The 23,714-nt window shown below is 44.0% G+C and overlaps 1 protein-coding gene across 10 annotated transcripts in view; it reads right to left on the bottom strand.

The window, feature by feature from the left end:
* TNC (tenascin C) overlaps positions 1 to 22,595 on the bottom strand; it is a 92,769-nt gene extending 70,174 nt beyond the window's left edge. For 2 of the 10 annotated variants that reach the window (XM_059141977.1, XM_059141976.1), the window contains exon 1: positions 22,224 to 22,592. The gene's annotated coding sequence lies outside the window, so the exon portion shown is untranslated. Of the gene's footprint in view, positions 1 to 22,223 lie in introns of all 10 variants that reach the window. The other 8 variants (XM_059141982.1, XM_059141981.1, XM_059141975.1 and 5 more) reach the window with 7 other exon arrangements.
* Between the last annotated feature and the right edge of the window lie 1,119 nt (positions 22,596 to 23,714).

The raw sequence follows: 23,714 nt of genomic DNA, 5'->3' as shown, positions 1-23,714 counted from the left end.
GTCTGTATGGTAACTCAGCGAAACATTAGAAAATATGTATGTGCAGTATAATTTCTGTTACGTTTTTGGACCTTACATGTCCAAACATAATCCAGGTACAGGTAAGAAATGGTCTTTATGGCTATTGTCCTCCTCAAATCTGAAGGTACATCCATCTTGCCCCAGACCTGCATCCTTCCCGAACTCTGCTCCCCATCCTACTCTTGGGATAGGAAATATTTTCTCTCTCCTTCCTTCCTTCCCTCCTCCCTACCACCCATCTTCCCTCCTTCACTTCTCTTTCTCTCACTTTCTTTCTTTCTTCATACTTCAGAGCCCCAAGTTCTCTATGAGTTTCTTCTCCTCAAATCATAGCAGAGAGATAAGCTACTCCAGGACCACTCTGGGTTTGCCTAACATCTTTTCCTGCTTGGCCTCACCCTTCTCTTGGAAGCTGGTAGAACCTGTCAGAGATAACTTATGGCTCTCTTTCTGTTGACCCATATACTACTTGGCTCCAGAGTTTTTGAGAGGACTCAGTCCCTTCCCTTTAGCCATATAAACCATTCTGTTGATAAAGTAGCTGGGTGTGAGAGAAAGAGCCTGATCTTTGGAAAGAAATAGACCTATGTTAGAATCCAGCTTTTCCACTTAGTAGCTGCTTCTTGTGGCCATGGGTTCACCCCTTGAGTCCCACTTGCCTGGACTCCCCTACATGGCTATTTCTACATCTATTTCATGGTGTTTCAGGAGAATGGAGTGAAGTGAGATATATGTTAAGCTACTAGCATGGCACGTGGCATACAGCACGTGGTTTATATATGGTGGCTAATAATAACAGAAGCAATAGTAACACTGGTCAAATAAAGAATGGACCAGAAAGGAAACTTTGCATCTAGAAGAGATGGGAGAATCGGGGAGATACATCATGATTATAATAACAATGTAACAGGTAATAACAGAGACTGGTCAACCCAAGTCTATGTATGTCTGAAGTAGAAGGAGGCCGCATTCTTTTGAGGGGCTTAAGAAAAACATGTTGAGAGATGTGCCATCTGGGATGGGCCTGAACTGATGGGTGGCAGTTTCGGAAAGTGGATGGATACAATTGTAGCATGTGGGTAGAATTCAAAGCCTGTGGAAGTCTAGAAGGGGAACAGAGAAAAGGCAAGGGACTTGGAGTCCATGGCTGATGTGGAGAATAAAGAAGATGACAAACATGTCCTTTTGTGGCTTCCTGCTAGAGGCAGAGGTGGGGGTCACGTGGATGGACAACTGAAGGTTAGTTCTACTCAGGGGTCAAAGACATGCAGGGGAGTGGAAAGGAGTGAGCACACACAGTTGGTAGAACCCGAGTTAGGAATAGGAGTATATGAAAGGTCAAGGTGAAGCTGGCACTGAGCCCAGTAAGCAACATTGTATCTCTCTAAGGATAAGTGTCTAATTGCTCAGTGTCCTCTGTCAAGAGGACTAAGTAGAACACAGGCTTCTGTCTTTAGTCCCTGGTCTCCAAATACTGGCATATTTACTGTTGCACCCTCCAGATTTAAAGAGATGGAAATAATGGTCCTGAAGACTTTTTTTTTTTTTTTTTTTTTTTTTAAGTTGGGGAGGGCATTAAGCTGTTAGGACTTCATGGCTGTTTCAAGATAAAAATTAATTCTTGGCTCACCTTCTCCGGTATTAGAGGTTACCATTGTAGGATCATTTCCCAGATCTTGGCATCACGGATTTTTATTCAGAACATTACTCTGAGGTGACACTTCATTTAACAGGTGAGGAAAGCAGGTCGGTATTGTAGTGCCATACCCCAAGGGCTTTCTGGTTAATAATTTTACACTTTAAGGTGCTTCTTATCTGGTGATCAGATCTGCGCCCACCCCATCTCTAAGAAGAGCTGCTTTGTACCTCACCTTTTGGAAGCAGCGTGACATAAACTATCCGTTATTTTTAGGCACCTTGCCACAGGACAAAGACCATTGCTGGATAAAGGAATCAACAATCTTTGAATTTTTCCCTGGTCACAGCTGGAGAATAAACAATTTCATTTTTAGATAAAGCTTCCAACTGGCTAGAATCATATTTCAGAATTAGTTACTTATGACTTCATTTTCAGTGGTTCCCAGAATATATCTATCTTGTTGACTTAGGCACGCACATGAAATATCCTAGGTTGGGGGCAGCGAGGAGGATTCCTAGTGTTTAGAAATGCCGATGAATCTCTTTCTGCTGCATGAGGCAGCTCACACCAAATTTTTTCTTCTTGCTTACAGGCAAGAGAATTTTATCGCACACAGTCATTTAAGCATGGAGTTGCTTACATGGGCATTCTTAAAGGTTCTAGAAATTCTTCACCCCTTGTCCTTCCCAACATCCATAAATTCCTTCTTGGAATGTGTCAGGAAGAGAGAGGAGCCAGGAAACAGCCTTGAGGGTGGAATTTTTCCGAGGACATCTGATCCTTACAGTTAGTGAGGCCAGCACAACCTGTCTTAAAAGAATTAAGAGAACTCTGACTGCCAAACCAAAGCACCTCCAAGCCCTAGGTGTTTGAATTCCAGCACTAAAAAGCATTTATCCATTCATGTCGCATGGTGACTTAACCGGTGCCCAACTCGGATGCTACTGGAGCCAGCAATCATCCCAGAGGGCTGAGAATTAACTCATTTGAAAAATTATTCATTCTCGCATTTAACACAGATAAGTTGAATGAGTGCTAAGATAGCCCAAGGGATAGTGAGGTGTCTGAGAGACCCATGATGGATCATTCTTGCTCTCATTAAATTTATGGTCCAGTAAAGGAAACAGACATGTCAACAGATAATTATAGGGAAGAACGATAAATGCTAAAATGGACCATTATCCAGGGAACGTCTGCAATGTTTGAGAATATCTATTCTAGAATTAGTCGAGTACTATTGAACCCTGGTTCTGCCACTTGCTCTCAGTTTGACCCCTATGGAATTGCCATTTTTGTAGGTCAGAAATGGTTGGATAGAAGGTAACTTCATATGGTTCCTTCTAGTAGCTACAACCTTCGATATGTAACTTTGCCTCTCTGAGACTCAGTTTTCTTGCTTGCAAAATGATACACTAGTATCAACCTCAGAATAAAATTCTCTCAACTAACTGCAAGAGGCAGAAAATGAGATTAAATGAGATAATATATGAAAAATATTTAGGACAGTGCCTAAGGGGGGAGAGATTTCAGAAATCTGTGCGTGTTGTTATTGTGTGATGATTTGTATCCTTGATTTGGAAAAGGCAGTTATTAGAAGGCTAGTCTCTGAAGGATGGGAGATTTATAAGGGATGGCGGGGAAGCCCCCTCTTGCCCTCTATTCCTTTTTCCTTGGAAGTGTACCATTGTTAGTGCTTCAGTTTGTCAAGGGATAGGGATACTCTGAAATCCACAGCGGAGTGAGGACTTAGAGGTCACAGCCCTGGTTCTTTTCCTGGTTTATTTATTCTCATTCGGTAGCAAGAAAGGCAAGTCTGTGAGCCTAGGGTGGGGCTCTTTTCTGGGAGGTCAGTACCCTGGCCAAGAGGCAGTGCTCCTCCTGGGATGGTTGTCCATGCCGCTCTGCCAGGGATTTCTTCAGAAGAGGCTACTTGCGGTTGACTCTTTTAAGACACTACTCCTGACGGGAAACATTTGGCTCAGCTTCTCAGCACTTTCCATAGACACAGACAGACATGAGTGAAAATCAGATTTGAGTGGGGCTTAAAAGCAACTGTAGAAGATCATGGAGTAGGGGGGTGGCAAATTTGTATCACCAAAACACATCCTTCTAGTATACGTGGCAGGCATTGCTAATCAGCACCTATCCATTTCCGCAGAGCCCTGCTTTCCAGTTGGTATGAATACATCCCTCCAGGCAGATACATCTGAATCAGGAGATGTAGTACAGGCCTTGAAAGGGAATTACTGAACTGAAACCTCAGAGAAGGTCCGTAGCTAATTAGTGGTAAAGTTGATATTAAAACTCAGAGATCCTCCCTCTTGGTCAATGAATTTGATTGAGGTTTATCTTTTCCCCCTAGCTACGGAAAGCCCTTCAAAAATAAGAGCATCTGAGAGGTTTCTAGTAATTCTTAGTCTGGGGTCTTTGTAAAGATACTTCAGAAAGAAGTATCAGCAATAGGGTCTTGGAGAGACTCTGTGTTATGAGATTTCCAGGTTTATTGGTCCTATAAGTTTTCTTCAGTTTTCCATCCATCCATCCACCCATCCATCCATCCCATCCACCCATCCATCCATCCATCATCCATCCAACCAACCAACCAACCAACCAACCAACCATCTTTTCAGTACATAGTTATTAAATACCTACCATCTGCCTGGCCTTGAGTGAACCATGAAGGATACAACAATGAGGAAGATCAGCATATTCTAATCATAAAGCTTATAATTTCCTCCTGAAAGTTCACAAATGCAGTGTTTTTTAAAAGTTATTATTTTTTATCTTTTCAGAGAGAGAGAGAGAGAGGGAGGGAGAGAGAGCGTGCATGTATGTGTGGGGTTGGGGAGGGGCAGAGGGAGAGAGAGACTCTCCAGCAGGCTCCATGCCCATCAATGGACAAATGGGAACCTGACGTGGGGCTCAATTTCACAATTTTGAGATCATGACCTGAGCAGATATCAAGAGTCAGATGCTCTACTGTCTGAGCCATCCAGATGCCCACAAATTTATTTGATTTTAAGTCCATGTACTGCGGATTTAATATTTGTGATATTCTTTTTTTTAAAAGATTTTATTTTATTTATTTGACAGAGAGAGATCACAAGTAGGCAGAGAGGCAGAGAGAGAGAGGAGGAAGCAGGCTCCCTGCTGAGCATAGAGCCCGATGCAGGACTCGATCCCAGGACCCTGAGATGATGACCTGAGCCGAAGGCAGTGGCTTAATCCACTGAGCCACCCAGGCGCCCCAATATTTGTGATATTCTTAAGTGTCATTGCAGTTTGCGAACATGGCACACTCTCAGGCTAACAGCAAGAGTCTAAGTGAGAAGATTCTTTTAAGAGACACTTGCTATTTACTTACTATGGGTTGCACACTGTGCTAAGTGCTAGGGAGACTCTGCAGAAGAAGGACTTATTCTGTTTCCAGAAATCTCAGAAACTAGAACATACACAAGGTTCAGTAGCAGTGCTGGCCTGAAGAAGGAATTGAAGAAAGTATCAGTCTGAGCAGGTAAGCTCCCAGAGGGCTTCCTGGAGGAGGAAATGCTCAGAACCACCAAATGTTGATTGAAAAGGCCTTGAAGGTAAGAGTATGAAATAATAAAAATGCTAATGAAAGCCATAAAAAGGTCATCTACGACCATTCCATGTGTGCTTATTTTGCTAGTAAGTATCTTAAGTTTCCAATTTTAAATTCTTACAAAATGGTATGAGGCAGTATCTTTATTCTCATTTTGAAGATGAGGAAACTGAGGCAGAGAATATTTATGTGGCTTATGCAAGTTCAGACACGCATTAAGTAGTGGAGTCAAGACTTGAACACAAGTCCATCTGAATCCAAATATGTGCCCTAAACCACGGTCTTCCACAGCCTTTAGTTCTGGAAGGCTGGGGAAAAGGTTGTGGTTCAAGACCAGTCCCAAGCTCTGTCTCCATAACTTTCAAACACCTGGCTCAACTGGGAAAATCTCTGGAGATACTGTCAAAGCCCAGTTATCAATGAGAGAGGGTACCAGATGTCTTGAAGACTGCTCAAGAGCCCCTTTGCCATCTCTGAGTGGACAAATCTATTTGTCCTTCAAGATAGAGCTAAAAAAAGTCATCTATTGTTAGAATTTTTTTGGTAATTTTTTCCCTCTGAATTCTCTTGAGTTCTTGACTTGATATGATTTCCATCATGTGTCATTCTAAAATTGATTTTGGATGACTTATTACATATGTATATCTTTCTCTTTTAGAGCACAAGCCAATTCTATCTTGTATTTATGTTGGACTATAAGGAGTTAGATTGAATGGAATCTGTCAGCTCCATGTAGACATGAACTATATCTGAGTCATTCATCTCCTACTACCCAACACCAAGCTCAGTGTCCACAACATAGTGAAGGCACAATATGTTTATATTTACATGAAATAAAGCTGAATATATTTCTTGCTTTGAACTTACACATAGCAGGGGTACTTATGCATGGAACGACTGAATGAACAAATACTCTTATTTTCCTGATAGCTCTCAGAGAATTAGTTCTCCCGTGATCTCTTCTAGGATAAGATGTATCAAGGAATTGACTATAGCTGCACTCCAGGAATTACTTCATTTTAATTCACTCAGCTGTTCACTGGGTACCTACTATGTGCCAGACACTACACTAAGCACAGGGAGACCAAGATACATTGGGCTTCTTCCCATGAGATTCCAGGCAACACCTCAAGGGTTCTTGAGAGCCTGGTACTGTCTGTGTTGAGACAGACCTTCCACAGGAACAAAGTAAACTCAACTAGACCTTTAGCAGGAGACAAACTCAACCAGGCCTCTGATATACTCAGTGTAAAATTCTGGTTTCAATGGGAATGAAGCCTCCTTTGTTATTAGTCAGCAATTCTTTCCATTTCAAGGCAGTATTTGTTGTTGGTTAGATTAGGTCACTCTTTATTCTTTTGAATTTTGACTTTTCACTACTTATTTTTCAGCTCCCAGAGATTTGAGGCTCTACTAAGACCACATAGTGGAGAGTGCAGCAGATCAAAGGGCTAGAAAATGAGCTTTGAGGCACAGTCCTGCCAACCACTCACTGTGGGACCTTGGGCAGGTCCCATCCACTCTCCTGTCAAATAAGCAAGAGTGTGCATCCCCAGTCCTTGACTCTGGTTCTAAGGACCTGTGATCCATTACTAATTTGGTAATATTTCTGCTGAACTTAAATTCGGACTTCATTTTAGACCCATGTCAAGTAGCCAATATTAAGTACAGCCCTCTGCTCCCCACAAAATGTTTCTTTCTTTTGTTGTTTGGCTGAAGGACTGGTGGTGCTTTGTGGGTTCCTTCTTCCCATCCCCCAAACAGAAGTTTCCTTACCAACCCAATTAAACTCACAAGTCTTAATCCATAAAATATTTCCATCCAGACACAATAATGAGATTCATATTTGTGGTTTAGTATACCTAAGAAAAGCTCAGATGAAATATGACTAGATCCATTGATACATTCAGACCACAAACTGCCCTGGTGTGGTCTGGTTTCAATTTCTGAAATAAAAATTTTGCAGAGCACTTGCTTTCTCTCTCCTCTTTCTTGCCTAGACAGAAAGGAAAATAAAAAGTGGGTCCGACCAAGTGGCAACAATATAGGTTCTTATAAAATTCTGGAAAATTGCTCCAAATGTAAATTTCAGTTCATTTCCTAATGGAACAATGACCTCCTCTGGCCTTTATCCAGAATTTCAGGAAATTTAGTTGACTCTACTGGAAGTAGGTTCCTGAGCTCTTGAGCCAAAGCAAAGAGATTAGAGCTTTGTCTAGAAGGGATGGGTTACAGACTGACTCATACCTCAACGTTATATAAGAGACCTTCTGAAAAGGGCTCTGGGACATGGTGACCCCTGTGAAACTGTTGTTAGCCACCCAATGCCAGAGATGTAGCCTTGTAAGTCTTTGGAAATTCTTAAGGAGGCACTGGGATGGGATAGGGAAGAATATAGCCTTTAGAGCAGAAAAGCTGGAGATCAAACTCTGCTTAACTGCTGGGGAGCCTTGGACTAAAACCTATAACGTTTCTGAATGGTGGCTTCTTCAGCTATAAAATCAGGATCTTTCCAGGACTGTTGGAGACAGTGACTAGAATAATAGAGTTATGAATGCTACCTAAGGGTTAGTATCTGTTCTGCTTTTCTCTCCTCTTCCTCTGTGGCTTCCCTTATTAGGGAGCTCCTCAGCATCAGACATAAGAAAAAATAGTAATATTATAGAGGTGGTTCAAACATCGACTGAGAGGTTGAACTAGTTTGGGATGCAGCTGAGTTTCAGCTTTCTTGTCAACCTCAGTGAGCTGATATGGCCACCTGGCGCCATGGTCTCGTCTGGACTCAGTGGGTAAAAGTGCTGCAATGGCTTAATAATGAACTCCAGGGGTCGTGAAGTGAGAGAGCATTGATATGTGTGCCAAATATTTGGCATAGCAAGACTAGATGGCTTTGGCAATCTTTTCTGAGCCAATGTGCTGATATGTGAATGAATGGAATGCCGATTGAGACCTGAGACAGAGGGAACCAGATGGAGTGTCTGATGATATAAAGGCCGGTATGATTCAAGTGCAATAAAACTTGATGCATTTTGATAGAAGTTGACTCCCGAAATGAAACTATGCTTCCAAAATTGGAAGCAGGACACTGGACTCTCAGGGAAAACTAGCACTGCTCTGGCAATTAATTTGTGTGATACACAAGGGAACATACGTTCATTGTCTCTTCTCTCTTTCTCAAATGGGGCCATTTCTATGCTTCAACAGGAGCTAATACCGACTGAACACACCTGTGCCAGGAATCGTGCTGCCTGTCTTACTTGGGTTATTTTGTTGAATCCTCTCCAAGGCCTATGAAGTAGTTGCCTTTCTTTGTTTGTTTGTTTATTTATTTTTCATTTAGGGATGAGGAAACTGAGGTTCACACCGCTCCAGCTCACAGTGCGAGAAAGGGTCAGCAGGGATTTAATTCAGAGGGACAGACTCATGTGTTAGAGAGCCCATTCCTAACCCTCGGCTTTGCTGCCATCTTTGACTGATGTCAAAGTGTGGTCTGCACAGCAAAGCAAAAAGGCAAACTTCAAAACGACCCAGTGGTCAGACCTTTACTTCCAGAAAGAGTTGGAGAAGTTGCGCATGAGCCTGAAAAAATAGATATTTTTAACCCCTGACTTGGGTTTAATTAGCTGTATAACTTTAGGTGGCATTTTGTAAAATGTAATCTACAACATGTTGGCAGGTATTAATGCAAGGGAAAAAAAGATTTCCTAGTTAAACATGTTTGGAAAATGCTATTTTAAACCAAATGTTATTTTAAACCAAACAAATTTTACAGCTTTGTTTACTTCAGGGTTTTCCAGGGTCTTTAATGGGTTTGTGTTCATCGGAAATCTCCAAGAGGAGGAGAGTTTATAGTGTTTTCCAAACCCACTTGATTATTTTGTGTTTGAAGTATGTCACGGGATTCGGTTTGGTGGCACACAATGGGGAAAGTGCAGATTTGGAACAAATCTACACCCTCCTCCTTCCATTTCCTTACACGTTCGATGGGAGTAATGACGATATTCAATCATGGCCAGTCTCTGAGTGCAAGGCTTGTGGATGGAAACTTTCCACCAACGTAAACCGTGAGTAAGGCAGACAGTATCACACGTATTCTCTGCCTGGAACTTTACAGACGCCCTTTTTATTTTAAGATTTATTTATTTATTTGAAAGAGACCATGAGCAGGAGAGGCAAAGGGAGAGGGAGAGTGAATGTCAAGCAGACTCAGTGCTGAGTGGGCCTCAGCCTCATGACCCTAACATCACAACCTGAGCCAAAACCAAGAGTCAGATGCTTAACCAACTGGGCCACTCAGGGGTCCCAGCAGATGCCCTTTAATGGTGATGGCAACCTTAGCCGTTAGGAAGTGCTGTTCATCTTTTATTGTTATGAGAGCTGAAAGCGTCAGAAGGTGAAATAGCTTGCCCAGCCAGTAATTATGTTATTTAGAATTAAGAACTCAGTCTTATAATTCCAAACCCTATACTCTTTCTGCTACACCAAGTTATCTTTTTAAGTAAGATTCACTTTATCTTAGGTTTAAATAATATTTATGCAAGAAATATCACAGGGATACACAATTCTACTTACATGAGTAAGTAGAATTTTTGGATCCCTAAAATGGGGCCCCTTAAGAGGGCGGGGCTGGGGAGCCAGAGTGCATATGGCCATTTTATGTACAGTTTCGAACTTGAGGGGAGGCACAGAGCCAAATGTGCTATAATATCTATGTCTCAGGCAAATCTTTAAAGCCCCTGGAAACAGCCTACTCTCTTTGAGTCTGGCCTGGAGAGAAAGTGAGTAAGTGAGAGGAAGATAAAGTGAGAAGTAGCAGACAGAGGAGCTTAACAAATCTCTCCTTTCTGGAAAACTGGCCCTCATGCTATGTATGACCAAAAAAAAAAAAAGAGTACTGTTTCCAAGAAATCAGTCAAGGCATGAGAGTCTTGCAGAGGGTCTAGAAATTACAACTTTCATTTTTAAAAGAATGGACTTTTATAAACAAACAAATAAATAAATAAATAAATAAATTTGTAGAGATGGGGGAGTCCTTTCTGGACAACAGCATTTAATTCAGCATATGTCAGGCAAGTCAACAAATTTAGCCTGGGAGAGATAGAAGACAGAGGAGGTTCCAGGGGAAATCGAGGGTGAATCACAAAAATGAATAACTCTTCTGTCATTCTTCGAAGTTTCTTTCAGTATTATGTTTTTGGAAGGGGGACTTACTAGGTGAGCCTTTATTTCTGTTTCAATTGTTTCATATGTGTAAATATAATAATATACACCTTGCTAGGTTGTGGTGATTGGAAATTAGGTATCTAAAGTTAGCACACTGGCAGGAGTCCATATCATTTCTAAGTGACCAGACAGTAAATATTTTAGGTTTTGCAGCTAGATGATCTATGTCACAAAGACTCAAGTCTACAACTGCAGAAAAAGTAGCCATGGTCATGGCATAAAGGAATGAGCATGGCTGTGTTCCAATAAAACTTTATTTATAAAAATAGGCTGCCACCTGGTGGCTTCCTGATGGTTGCTGGACTATAGTTGTAAAACCAGATACAGAGTGAACTGGACAAGAAGGAAACTAACCTTTTGTTGAGAGCCTTCTATATATCTGTTTTGTGCCATGCCTTATGCTAGAAGCTTTTTATACATGCAATCATTTATCTTGTCATTTGTCATGGCAACCTGGTGAGACAGGTATTATTATGTACATTTGAAAGTTAAATTGAGATTCAGGGAGATTCAGTGACTGGTTTAAATGAACAGCCGGCATTTGGACCCTACCTTGTGACTCTAAAATGCGTGCTCTCAATTACTACCCAGGCTGATTCATCAAGCAACTTCCTGTTTATATAAGGTGAAAAAAAAAAAAAAACTTTTTTTAAAGGTTTTATTTATTTATTTGACAGACATCACAAATAGGCAGAGCTATAAGGTGAAAATTTAAATTACTGCTGCTCGGTAAAGAGAGAGATCAGAGCCCAAGCAGACACCTCACCTTCCATTTCCTAGATCTTTAGCAGCAATCTGGTGGCTGTCTGTGTGTAAGCACCGAAATATTTGACCTCTTTCTCCCAGAGCCTCTGGCTGGACCTCAAGTTTTGTACACTTCCCCTTTGGAGAATGCTTAAGCCAAGGTGTACTGTTTGCAAACACTTATTAGTTTTTAGGCAGTTGTTGGCAAGTTTCCTTTGGCCTGAGATGGGATTCCAGAGTCTGCTGAAGCCTGGCTGTGCTCATTGATCATCTCAGCCAAAAAGAGCTGCTAATTAGGGTGACACCCCACTTCTCTTTACCTCTAGAGTTAGGTTTTCTTGCTCTGGGCATTCCTGTTTCAGCCCGAGTGGTTTGCTGGGCTTTTACCATAGGTCTAGATGAATGAGAGCAAATTTATAGTCCTTTTAAAAATCTATGAAGCCTTGTGCTCTAGTGCAGAATTTACCAGAATACATTCCAGAATGTTTTTAGGTACATGTCCTGTGGAAAATGGCATTTGTGGTCAAGTAACTTGGGGGACATGGGTTAAACAAAGCTGAGTAGGTTCCTGCTACAGGATTTTTTAGATCATGTACTCTTCTCCCCAAAATCTCCCACTGGCTTCTAACCACACTTAGAATAAAATCTAAACTCCCAGCAGAGTACCTACAGAGCTCATTTCTCTGTTTTATTCAGATCTCTGCCTAATGTCATCTCCATGTCTCACCCTTTGAAAAGGACACCCCACTCAAAACCATCTCATTGTCTGTTCCCTTACTATGTTTTCTGTTTCTTCTTAGCAAATAGTTGCCTGAAATTGTACTCAAACGTTTATTTGATTCCTTATTATCATCTATCTTCTTCCTCCATAATGTAAGCTCCACAAGGAGCTTAAAAGAATCTTGCATATCCTCTTATCTACTTTATCTCCACCTCTAGAATGTGAGCTAAGAATTCCTGGGGCGCCTGGGTGGCTCAGTGTGTTAAAGCCTCTGCCTTCAGCTCAGATCATGATCCCGGGGTCCTGGGATTGAGCCCCACATCGGGCTCTCTGCTCAGCAGTGAGCCTGCTTCTCCCCTCTCACTCTGCCTGCCTCTCTGCCTACTTGTGATCTCTGTCTGTCAAATAAATAAATAAAAAATCTTAAAAAAGAAAAAAAAGAAAAGAATTCCCAAGAACAGGACACAGTGGAAAGGATTCCCTAAACCCCTTTTGTCCACAAAACACTTTTAGAGTTGCATCTCATGAGAATGTTGCTCCACGGGCCACAGTTTTGGTAACTGCTTGTCTAATGGAGCTTTATTCCCCATGACCATTTCAACAACAGGTAGCAAATATGACAATAAAATGTTTATACCCGACTGAGTTTTGTACTAAGCAATGCACTCACCCTTACACCATTTAATCATCACAATAACCTTTTGGAGTAGGTGCTACTATTTTGCCTTTACTATGGATGAAGATGAGGGTAAGAGAAATTAAGTAACTTGGCCAAGATCATGTTGATAAGAAAAGAGCAAGCCCTTGAACCCAGAACTAATGCCAAAGCCATACTCTGAACAATTAGCTGATCCTCTCCTGTGCGGTGAATTTCTCCATGTCCTAAGACAGAGAACTCTTTGTCTCCATCCCTCCCTTGAGTCCTTCCTTCTTCCCACTGGCTGTAGACTGATCCTTGTTATAACCTCCAGATAACAGGATCTCCTGTGACTCAGCCTCAAATCCCCAGACAGGCCTCCTCTGTCCTTGGTACTGTTTTTTCCAAACCCCAGGCAGGACATGCTTTGATCCAGAAGCCTCCTCTGAAAGCAAGGGCATTCCTTGAAGTCTGTGCCCTGAGATAGTTTCCTGTCCTAGAACAGGGCTGGCTTCCTTCTGTCATAAATCACGACAGTTGACTACACAGTAGTAGTAGACAGTAGTAGACAGTAGACAGTAGTCTACACAGTTGGAAGCCCAGGGGGCAAGACATGAAAACAACCTCAAGTTTTGGGCTTTCTAAATAAACTCTAGTGAGGAAAGAGAAGTCCAAATCTGGGACACAGTAAGAACTCCTGTCTGTGTTTGAAGGTTAATTTTATTCCAATTGTGCTCAATTTCAGATGAACCAGATACAAATTCTCCTTTCAAGAACTATACTGGCAGGAGCAGTTGATCTATGAGCAGACAGCCAGTTCCAGAATGATAAGGGTGATGACAGAAAAAGATACAGGGCTGAATAGGATGACAATAAAAGGATATCTCCTCTACCCAGAGGAGAGAGGTGGTTTTTGAACTGAATTTTGAAAGGAGATTATGAATAGGTAAAAAAAAAAAAAAAAAAAAAAAAAAACAAGGGAAGGATATTATAGGAAAGAGGGAGTGGCATTTTCCAGGGCATAAAAATCATGAAACAGTTGGTGTTGAGAGCATGGATTACAGCTGAAGTACAAGATGTGTTTGGAGGTTGGAGGCCAGTCCATGAAAGAAATTGAATTCTAGGTTGAAGATCTGAATTTTTTTCTGTGGCCAGAAGAGAATCATTTGGGAGTCTTTAAGACTGGGAAGGTTTACCTACAACCCAGGTTGAGGGACAGATTGAAAGGAAAGGCTGGTGGGATGGTAGCCGCTGGGAAAACTATTGCTATGGTCCACCTGTGAGATGCATGACCTGAACTAGGATGATGAGGGAGGGGTTGGGGAGTCAGTGAACTGATTTACTCATTAAGGCAATAGAATCCACAAGATTTGGAATATGGTGGTGTAGGAAAGAAAAAGTGGAAAGGGAGAAAGAATTAATCCCAAATTTTAGCCTTCATTATATCTGCTGAGAGAGGAATAGGTTGGGAAGGGGAGAAATTGGATGAGTTTCAGATTTTGTCACTTCAAATATCCTGCTTTCGAATGAAATATATTTGAAGTCACTGCCTTGGATGATCCTATCCTGAGATATTCAAGAGGAATGATGGTTCCCCAGTGAACTAGGACATCTAATGCAAAACACCTGGCTCCATCTTATACATGGAGGGAAAGCATAAATAAGACACAGTCCACTCTAGTGGTTGTCATAATTGTTGACTGCCAATCAGAAGTGCAGGTGGCTTGGGTGAACTTGTTATTAATAAGAAGTTGTCAGAAATAGGTGACACTGGAGTGCTGGAATGGCAGAGAAGCTCTGAGATGGGCCCCAGTGATACTGCTCCTCCTGTTCAGATCTTTGTGCAATTCTCTTCCCTTGAGTGTGGGATGGCCTGGTGGCTTATTCCTTACAAAAAAATATATGGCTAAGGTGATGGGTATCACTTCCACAGTTAAGCTGTACAAGATGTCTGTTTGTTTGCAGGCTGTCTCTCCCCATCTCTCTTTTTCTTTCTTTCTCTCTCTCTCTCTCTCTCTCGTTGGCTTTGAAGAAACTAATGGTCATGTTGGAGAAGTCCATGTGGCAAGGAACTCAGGGTGGCCTTGGGCCAAAAGACCTCAAGAAACTGACTATAGCCAACAACCATGCAAGTGAGCCTGGAAGCTACTAATTCCCCAGTTGACCCTTCAGATGAGACCCCAATTCTGGCCAACACTGTGAGTGTAGCCTCAAGAGTGACCATGAAGTAAAATGTCCAGCTAAGTAAGCTATGCTCACATTCCTGACCTAAAGAAATTTTAAGATAACAAATGGATGTTACTTTAAACCACCAAACTTCATGGCAATTTATTACGCAGCAAGAGATAACAAATCTAGTGGCCTCTTGCCTCAACCCATATGTGCTAAAGCTGTTCAGAGAATAAGAATCCAATAATTTTCCCTTTTTAAATAATATATTAAATCTGACATTTTTTTTTTTTTTAATATTGTCCCTAGCTTCCAAAAGCAAGAGTCAGAAGACCTCAGACTGAGACCTGACCCTGTTGCCAGCTGGCGTGAGATCTTAGAGAGACTTTTCCCTCTTCTGAGTCTCAGTTTCACTATCATCCAAATAAGCAGAGTTAAACCAGGCCAGCAATTTACAGAAACTTTATTATTATTATTATTATTATTATTATTATTATTATTATTTTGCCACAGAACTCTTTGACCAAATTACATTTCATGAGGAAGCTCTGTGTACAAAACAGATAAAAGTGAAGGGCTTAAGTTAAAATCAGATTGAATGGAGCCCCTGCTTGGCCTCCCCATCTCTCCACGGCAGCCCCCAGATCACCTTGGAGGTGGAGCCCTGGCTTAGAGGCTGCCGATGAGCCCTTTTAATGTCAACATCCTTTAGGTTCTCCGGAAAAATTTTTTAACAAACCACCTCTGATTTAGAACACTCTCTAAGTGAGAACACTCTACTGTGACATATCTACATCAAGCCACCTCCTTGTGACCATCCCAGGACCCAGGGCTGGAGTTTCCCAGAGAGCAGCTTGCTTCCCTTGGGGGCAGCACCAAAGGTGCCGGTGCCCAGCATGAGATGATTTTTACTTCCCTGAGTTCCCTAGCAGATGGGTTCTCTCCTGCTCCTTGCGTACTTGCTTCTCCCAGACTGTTTCTTTCCTAACCAGAAAGTTGTGGCTTTCTTGTCTGGATGTATCCCCATGCTTTCTTGGTATTGCTGTTGTTGCTGTTATTTTGTATCCTGGTGCCTAGACTGGATGCAGTGTTTGGGAGAGGCTCTGGCTGGCTGAGAGCCCAGGACTGCTTCGGGCTCCCTTGTTCTGGCTGTAGTGTGTCACTTCTGCAGGGAGGCCACGTGTTCCTGCTGGACCACATGCCTAGAAAGTTCCCCAGTGCACTGCCACGAGCCAGGAGTTCCTTATGCTGCACATGTAGGCTTAGAGCTCTGAACAGAAACATACTGACTTGCTCTCAGTATTCAGTCCCCTCCATCTTTCTTTCTGCCAAGTATGGTTTTGCCCCTGAACATAACCCTGGATGATACATTTGAGTTCTCCTCCTCCTCCCAAGGATCCCCTGGCCTGAAGTCTAACACTGGCAATTCTCTTATCAGTTAAGCATTGCTCTCTCTACAGAACAGCCCTTTAAAAATGTAAATATTCTCCTGGAGAGTAACCTGCTGTCTTTAACTTCCTTCTTTTCTGAAAAAGGGAAGAAAACCTGAGGGCTGAGGGGCACAGTGAAGGTATAGTTGTGGGAGCTTTCCACTCTCCACTTTGTGCAAATGACAACCATTCTAGCCTCAGTTTACCTACCTGTAAGGTTATCTATGGTTGCTGGGACAATCTAAGAGTGAGGCATGGGAAAGTCATTTTATATGTTTATAAATTTATGTGCATCCTATTTGGTCAAAAACTAACCCAACAGAGAAAAATGCTTCAAAAGCCATGGAACATAGTTCAGAAGCGAGGCAATGCTGTGCTATTGTTCCATTTCCTTTGGGACGGCAGAGAGTTTCTTCAACAATAACTTACTGGGGGCCTGGTACCTGTCAGCAGGTGGCGAGGCTTTGGGGAAAAGGAGCAAGACACAGTTGCTGCCTCTCTGATGACCTTGATGTCAGGGGTGTGCAGTTAGGTGGGGCAGGGGAGGGGATTATCAAAGTATTTACAATGCACAGAGGTCAGTCGGGGAAGCAGAGAGTTCTGAGGGAACTAGGAGAGGGGTAGCTGAGCCAGCCCAGGCTAGGCATGGCTTCACGAAGCTGCACTTGCTTCTGTGTGTGCACCTGCTTCAGGTCTCGGGCTGGTGAAGGGCCCCAGGTGTGGATCAATCTTCACCCTGGGCTGCTTAGAGTCCAGTAGAAGAAACACATTGCATCAGGAATTATACACTAATTATTTCATTACAGTTTCCACAGGAAGTGAAACCAGAAGGAGCAAGTCAGAGATACCGCCAGTGGCTGCGCCGCTGAAGAGAAGAACACTGGGGTTCTCATTCTCTTTTCATTCTCTCTTAGAGAGGGTGTCCAGCCCTCTCTGTTACCAGAAAATGAAAAGAATTAAGGTGTCAAGCTTGACATACATATCCTAATGGTTTTATTTTATTTTTTTAAATTTATTTAACAGACAGAGATCACAAGTAGGCAGAGAGGCAGGCAGAGTGAGGGGAGAAACAGGCTCGCTGCTGAGCAGAGAGCCCGATGTGGGGCTCCATCCCAGGACCCTGGGATCATGACCTGAGCCAAAGGCAGAGGCTTTAACCCACTGAACCACCCAGGCGCCCCCTATCCTAATGGTTTTAAGTATGTGTTCAGGACTTGGAGCTGGGTTTGAGTTCTGGCTCCGATATTTACTATCTGTGTGGAAGCTACTTAAACTTTTTCAGCTTCAGGATCCCCATGTTTGAACAGGGGGTGGTTACACTGGCTGGATAGTTGATGACTCAAAGGCAAAATGCCTGTAGAGTTGTTAGGAAATGTTAGCTATTACAATCACCCCCACACCCCAGCTAGAAGCCCTTCCTGGACCTGTTCACGCAGGAGTTCATAGCAGCCAACTCACCTCCTCCAGGGCAAGAGCTAGCCACTGCTTTGCTCTGAGGCAAAGCTGTTAACTTTCAGAGCTTACAAAATCTCTCCTGCTCTTGACACAGGGTGTTTGGGGGATGGGAGTGGGTGTCAAAGGACCAGCCAAACCTATTCAAGTTACCATGGCTACAGAATTAAGAACCTGTGAATTTCAGGAAATTGCAAAAAATCTGAAACAACTTGGCATGATTTTTTTTTTCCACTTCCATTCACAAAGAGACTAGAAATGCACGTGGAAGGACATTTCCTTGCACAGTTTGCGTTCAGTGTGGGCATTTTGCTCGTAATCCTTCACGGAGGGTCAAAGGATACACTGACAGAGCTCAGTGAGGTTATGACTAAGTAGAGACCAGAGATATGACACAAGGCAGAAAGAAACAGAAAAACAATTCTAGGCTTGAGGCATTACTGAAAGAAAAGTCTGGTTACCAGGGTTGGAAACAGGTAGGCACACAGATTATTCCCCTCTACCAAGCAGTCACGTGGTACACGCAGCCCTTTATGATAAGTAAGGCCTTTTGTCGGGATGGGGTTATTGCCTGGAGATGGCAGGAGTTTGATGGGGTTTTCCCTGTTGGAAGGGAGCCTTCGTCTCATGTTTCCCACATGTTGGAGATGTTCAGATTGGCCGGGTTTAGATTCACGGGAATCCCCTCTGATCTTCTCAAGTCGAGAAGTAACTGAACATCACCCTCATCTCTAGGACTTCAGGGAAATTTGTGGCTTGGAGCCTACAACCCTTTATTTCCCGATCGTCTTCAGATTCACTGCCCCAAGGCTGGGCACACTGATCTCACTCTGTCCCCACATCAGCCCTTTTACACCAGATGCTCGGCTTAGCTGGCTCTCAGAGAGGGTGTGGGGCAGGTGCGGTCCTGCTTCTCCAAGCAGGGCTCCAGCTTGCAGAGCACAGCAAAGTATGTGCCTCCTTTCCTGGGAAGAAAACCAACAGTAATGACCTGACTGCTACCTTTAGTGTCATTCTCTCTCTCTTGGGGCTGAAATTCGAACTTTTCTGTTTCTAGGCAGAGAACTGCACCACTATAAGCTGACCTTTTCTGGGCACCATGAAAAATGATATATGCAGGGCTATTCTGTAAAGTCAATAGATACCAATGTCAGCCGGGGCTTCTCTACCATCTGGCCAATGACTGAAAGAGATCATTCAAGGTTCCATAAGGGGTCAGCCCTGCCTGACGTCAGGAAGCAATAAAGCACCGTGGAAAGAAGAGTAGAGTTTTAGAGAGTGTGGGTTCAAAGCCAACTCCGCTCCTGACTTATGGAAAACCCTCATGTGAACCACTTAACTTCTTGGGGTTTTCACTCTCTGTCCATAAAATAGAGGGAGTGATTTATAACTTGCAGTGTTACACTGAGAATTAGATAAGGAACGACAAATTCTAGCACACAGTTAGCCTCAATGTTAATTACTGTGTGTATGTGTTTTATCCTCACCACAAGGAACTGTGTATCTGGAGTGAGCTGAATGTCTGGTACTTTCCAAACTGAAGTGACTTCAGTGTGGAGAGACTTGTGCTTTATATCTGTTAGATAGCTTTGCTTTCCTTGTAAGAAAACGTGGCTGTGTGTCTACAGAAGCCCAGGGGAAGAGCAGAATAGGTGTTTTTAGTTCATCGTGAGCATCAGAAGGGGGAGAATTAAGGAGGGCATGTTTTTCAATCTGTCAGCTTGAATTCCCTTCCCAAATTCCATTCTGGTTATATGATCAGGCTACTGCGTATTTATGGGTGGCCACAGTCTGGCTGGAGGGGTAGATTTAGTCAGAAAGGAAGTTTTTTTCCCTTCTAAAGACAGCGAGCATGAGAAGCAGCAGCATTCAGAAAGCACACGGTGAAATGTGTTTCTGATTTGGGGGTCACCGGGACCTGGGTCTGAAAAGTGGCTCCATCACCCTGCATTCTAGGATCTGGAAAAATTATTCATCCTCTCTACTCTTCAACTTAGTCTTTATCCAATAAGCATGATCCATTTCTCAGAGACGTCGTGTGGATGTTTCGTGAGATGATGTGCACAAGAGAGGCACAGAATAGACTAGGCTCTCCATGATCATTAAAATAAATTAAAATCAGCATCCCATGTTAAGCCTTTTATGTTTCCCATATTCTTGTCTACTGTCTTACTCGGGGAATCGTATGGATTCCTGTTCCAGGTGGGGACCCGAAGGGGCAAACTGCAATGCAAAACAGCAGCCTGAATGTGCACTGCCTTGTTTCATGATTTTTAACTGCATTTTGTGTCACTTAAGGTTCTGGGGAAATGTCCCAAAGGGCTGAGAACAATGGGGTGAGTTTCAGACCCTCCACTCCCACATCAGCCAAAGCAGTCCCACATTTACCTCCGTACTGGAGTTCTGCCATCAATTTCATTTAATGAATGTTTCCACAACTAAATATAAGTTTGAAAACCACTGTCTGAGAACATGGATTTCAGATAAGTCCTTATAAATTGAGAAGCAAGAAAACTAAGAAAAACCTCCATTTATTGAGCCCCTACTACGTGTCAAGCACCGAATCTGCCATATACTATCTCATTTGGACGTCACAAAAGCCCAGAGAGATACAGATCGTCACCCTCTTTATATGGACAACAAAACTGAGGGTTGGAAGATCAGTAACTTCTTTGGGGGGAGGAGACAAGCCGTTAGTAGAAGATGAGATAGGGAAGCTAGGTTTTTCAAACAAAGCACAGAGAAAAAAAAATCTTTAAAGACTGTAGCATTGGTCATACCCCTTTTAATCCTTATCCAATTCACACTTTTCTGAGCAAACCAGAGAATATTCATAATGTGTACGCATTTCTTCCCCTAAATGCCGTCATCCACCTGAAACACGTATGGTCAAAGCACAATCACCTCCATTGCAATAGGCTCCGATGCACACAATGCCAGCAAATTTCCCCCAGATTTCTTTAGTGCTGAACAAACCTCCCCCAGTCCTCCATTGGGCTGACCATATCCAAAGGGCAAAGCAGAAAGCTGGCGGGGGTGGGCAGCAGGGTTTATTTCTAAAGAACATATGGGAAAGCTTCATAAAAAGTGGCGAGGGGGTAGTCCACAAAACATGAAAAAGAGGCATTCATTCTTCAAGTGGGCCTCCCTGTCCTGCTCTCACTCTGGACAGAGAGCATTTCCAAGGAGACCCCCCCGCAGCATCCTACTTTATAACTGACAGCTTTCGAATCTGCAAACGCCCAAACTCAAAACCTTGTGCATTCTGGAGTCAGAACCTGACATTTACATCCAGCCCTGGGCTGTTCCCTTTCCCCTAACCTGTGCCAAAACAACCTCCTGCTTGTGAAATATAGCCAAATCTCCGACCTGCCAGCCCAGTGAGAAGCCCTCAGAATAGGGAGATGAAAAGAAGGGGGCTCGGGGTAGGGGGTGAGGAACACATGAGAAACAGTCCAAGATTGCCTAAATGCCTCTTTTAACTTCCAAGGTGATGGCAGTGTTTGACAAATGACAGTGATTTTTCCAAACTTCTGGTTACTGAGCACTCACTCTCCCAATGCTTTATGCTCCATTTCCTTCTCATAATGACAACAGAAGTTATTGTCCCCATTTTAGGTAAGTGGACACTGAGGCCCACGGAGGTTGCAGATTCTCATCATGGTAACATCTATGATAGTGGTGGTGGGGACACCAAAATGACTGACGCCTGGCTTCAAAACCCAAGCTCCTAATCCCCTTGTAGCACTGAAGAGAGAGAGGACCCCCTGTGCCCTTCTCAGAGTCTGCCAGGTAGATCTTCCCAGCCAGGGGGCAAGGGGTTTCTCAGGGCTTTCTGTGATGAGGGGTGAGGAGGGGGAGGTGATTCTAGAAAGATGCAGGGTACCACTGGCTCTAAGCACCCCAAGACATGCACAGGTACCCAGCCCAAGGATCAGTGAATCAGGAAATACCCAGGGGGAGTCCCCCTGCCCGTGGGTATGCATGGAAGTTGGGGTCCCCCCTCCCACCTAGTATTCTAGCTGCTCATCTGGCCCTAGGACTTCCCTCCTCCCTTCTGTTCTTCAGCCCTCCTCCCTCTCTCTGTCTAAACACAGGGAGGATGTGGTGGAATGAGGGATGGATACAAAACTTTTGTACACTGCAAGGTGAGCGCCGTTTAGATATACAATTTTATTGTTCTGTCATCCTCTATCAGCCTTCCCTTAACCTATCCCAGAGCAAGACCACAAACAATCTCCACCTTCAAATTCTACCAGTCTCTCCCGCAGACCAAAATAATCACAGGTGAATCAGCCAGGCAGGGAGTTAAGAGAAGATTCCCACTTTTCCTCTGGAGGACGCAGAGCTAAAAACTTTACAGAAAGTTCCCTCCACGTGCGACTGCTCATAAAACTCAAACAACGCCCCCCCCCAAACCTCCAAGTCTGGGAGGGGTAAGCAGAAGACAGTCAAGGTGCATCTGATCATAACAAATACACCGTTTTGCCAATGGCGAAGACACGGAGGAAGTTTTATAATGATGAGCCCACTGCTCCTCTGACACCAAGAATGCAAACAGTGCGCCATAACGATCTTTGGTGATGCGGGTTAAACACACTTACCTCTCCGGAGTTGGGAAGGACCTAGATCCTTGAATGAACCAGCTCCATGGAGTCAGTGCCTGGCTGTGAGCAGCGGGGCTCCCACGTGCGCTGCCCCCAGCGTCACCCGCAGCCACACAGTCTTTGTGCGAAGAGAGGCCGGCGTGAGTCTGCGCTTGTAGGAGAGCAGTGACAGTAGGCAGGCTGTGGCCAGCGCAGCCAGCTTTGGCTGGCTTATATAGCAGCTCCTGCCTCTGTAATGGGACGCCTCGCCTCCAGACATCCTTTCCTACTTTTTCAGTTGGTGAATTAAAGGAACAGCCCTCCCAGCGGAACAGGGTTAGCTCATGAAAGACGCACTCACTCCCTGCTCCCTGCCAGGAAAGGAACCCATTTGCATACAATTTATGGCAAAAGTAGGAATTCCAGCTTCCCTCTTCTGCCTCCTCCCCTTCTCCACCCCCAACCCAGACCCAGAGCAGCTGTAAGCTAGGTGTGATTTTTGCTTGGCTCCCCAAACGGATTTTCTCATTGTGAGACAGAAGCCCAGGGAATGAGAGGGCGCAGGACCGGCAGCTCTGGCTCTGCTGCTCAGGCGGGCTGGAAACGCCACCTCTACCCTGGGCTCGCGGCGCGCTGGGGCTCTGCTCCGCAGCTGCTCAATGGCACCTCCAAAAGGAAAGGGGCTGAGCCCAGTTCCTGGAAAGAGGACCTAAAGCCCTGCAGAAGCCTGGGGCGGTTGGGTTTCTCTGGGCCAGCAGAGAGATAACCCAGGATTAGCTGTCAGCAGCAGGGCAGTGCGGGGAACAGCAGATCTGCCCGGCTGGTCTTCTGGGTGAGGGAGCCTGCCCAGCTGCCCAGAGGCTTCGCCCTCCCAGCAGCCCCCCCCAACCCCCCCCCCCCCATGAGGGGCAGCTTTGTGGACAATGCCCATGTTCCGTGAATGGGACCGTCTTCTAAGTAGCACCTCCTGGGGAAAACCTTTCTGAAGTTTTCTTCTCAGTGCGGAAAGGTGTCCAGCACAAAGAAAAAAAAAAGGTTAACAACTTAATCTTTGAGACATAAACTGCGCCTTTGCTCTCCAGCGTGCTGTGGATTCTTTCCAAGCTCTGAGTCATCCGTTCACTCGGTGGTTAGCATGCACTGAGGATCCGCAGGGCACACACAGGCATGCGAGGCAGTCGGGAAGCCTCGAGGGCACAGCACCCACATTTCAGCTTGTCACAACGCACAGCAGTTTTGTGACCGTGGAGGGAAATGAGGCCCATGGAACCTGTGGCGATGGTTGGACCCACCCTTATTAAGTCTATAGTAGGTGCTCTGCGAGGCACTTCATGGATATTATTTCATTACAGGCTTGCTCAAGCCAAGCAGGTGTCGACCCCTTTTGACACATGAAGAAAGGGAGGTTTAGGGAAGTAATTCAGTCCACTTAGGGAATACACCTGGGAAGCATTTAGATGACAACACGGGACTCTATAGTTCTTTCCAATGTGCGCCACTGTCCAGGAA

The sequence above is a fragment of the Mustela lutreola genome, chromosome 12 (genome assembly GCF_030435805.1).
Source record: "Mustela lutreola isolate mMusLut2 chromosome 12, mMusLut2.pri, whole genome shotgun sequence".
Lineage (NCBI taxonomy): Eukaryota > Metazoa > Chordata > Mammalia > Carnivora > Mustelidae > Mustela > Mustela lutreola.
This window is presented reverse-complemented; position numbering and strand designations above follow the sequence as displayed.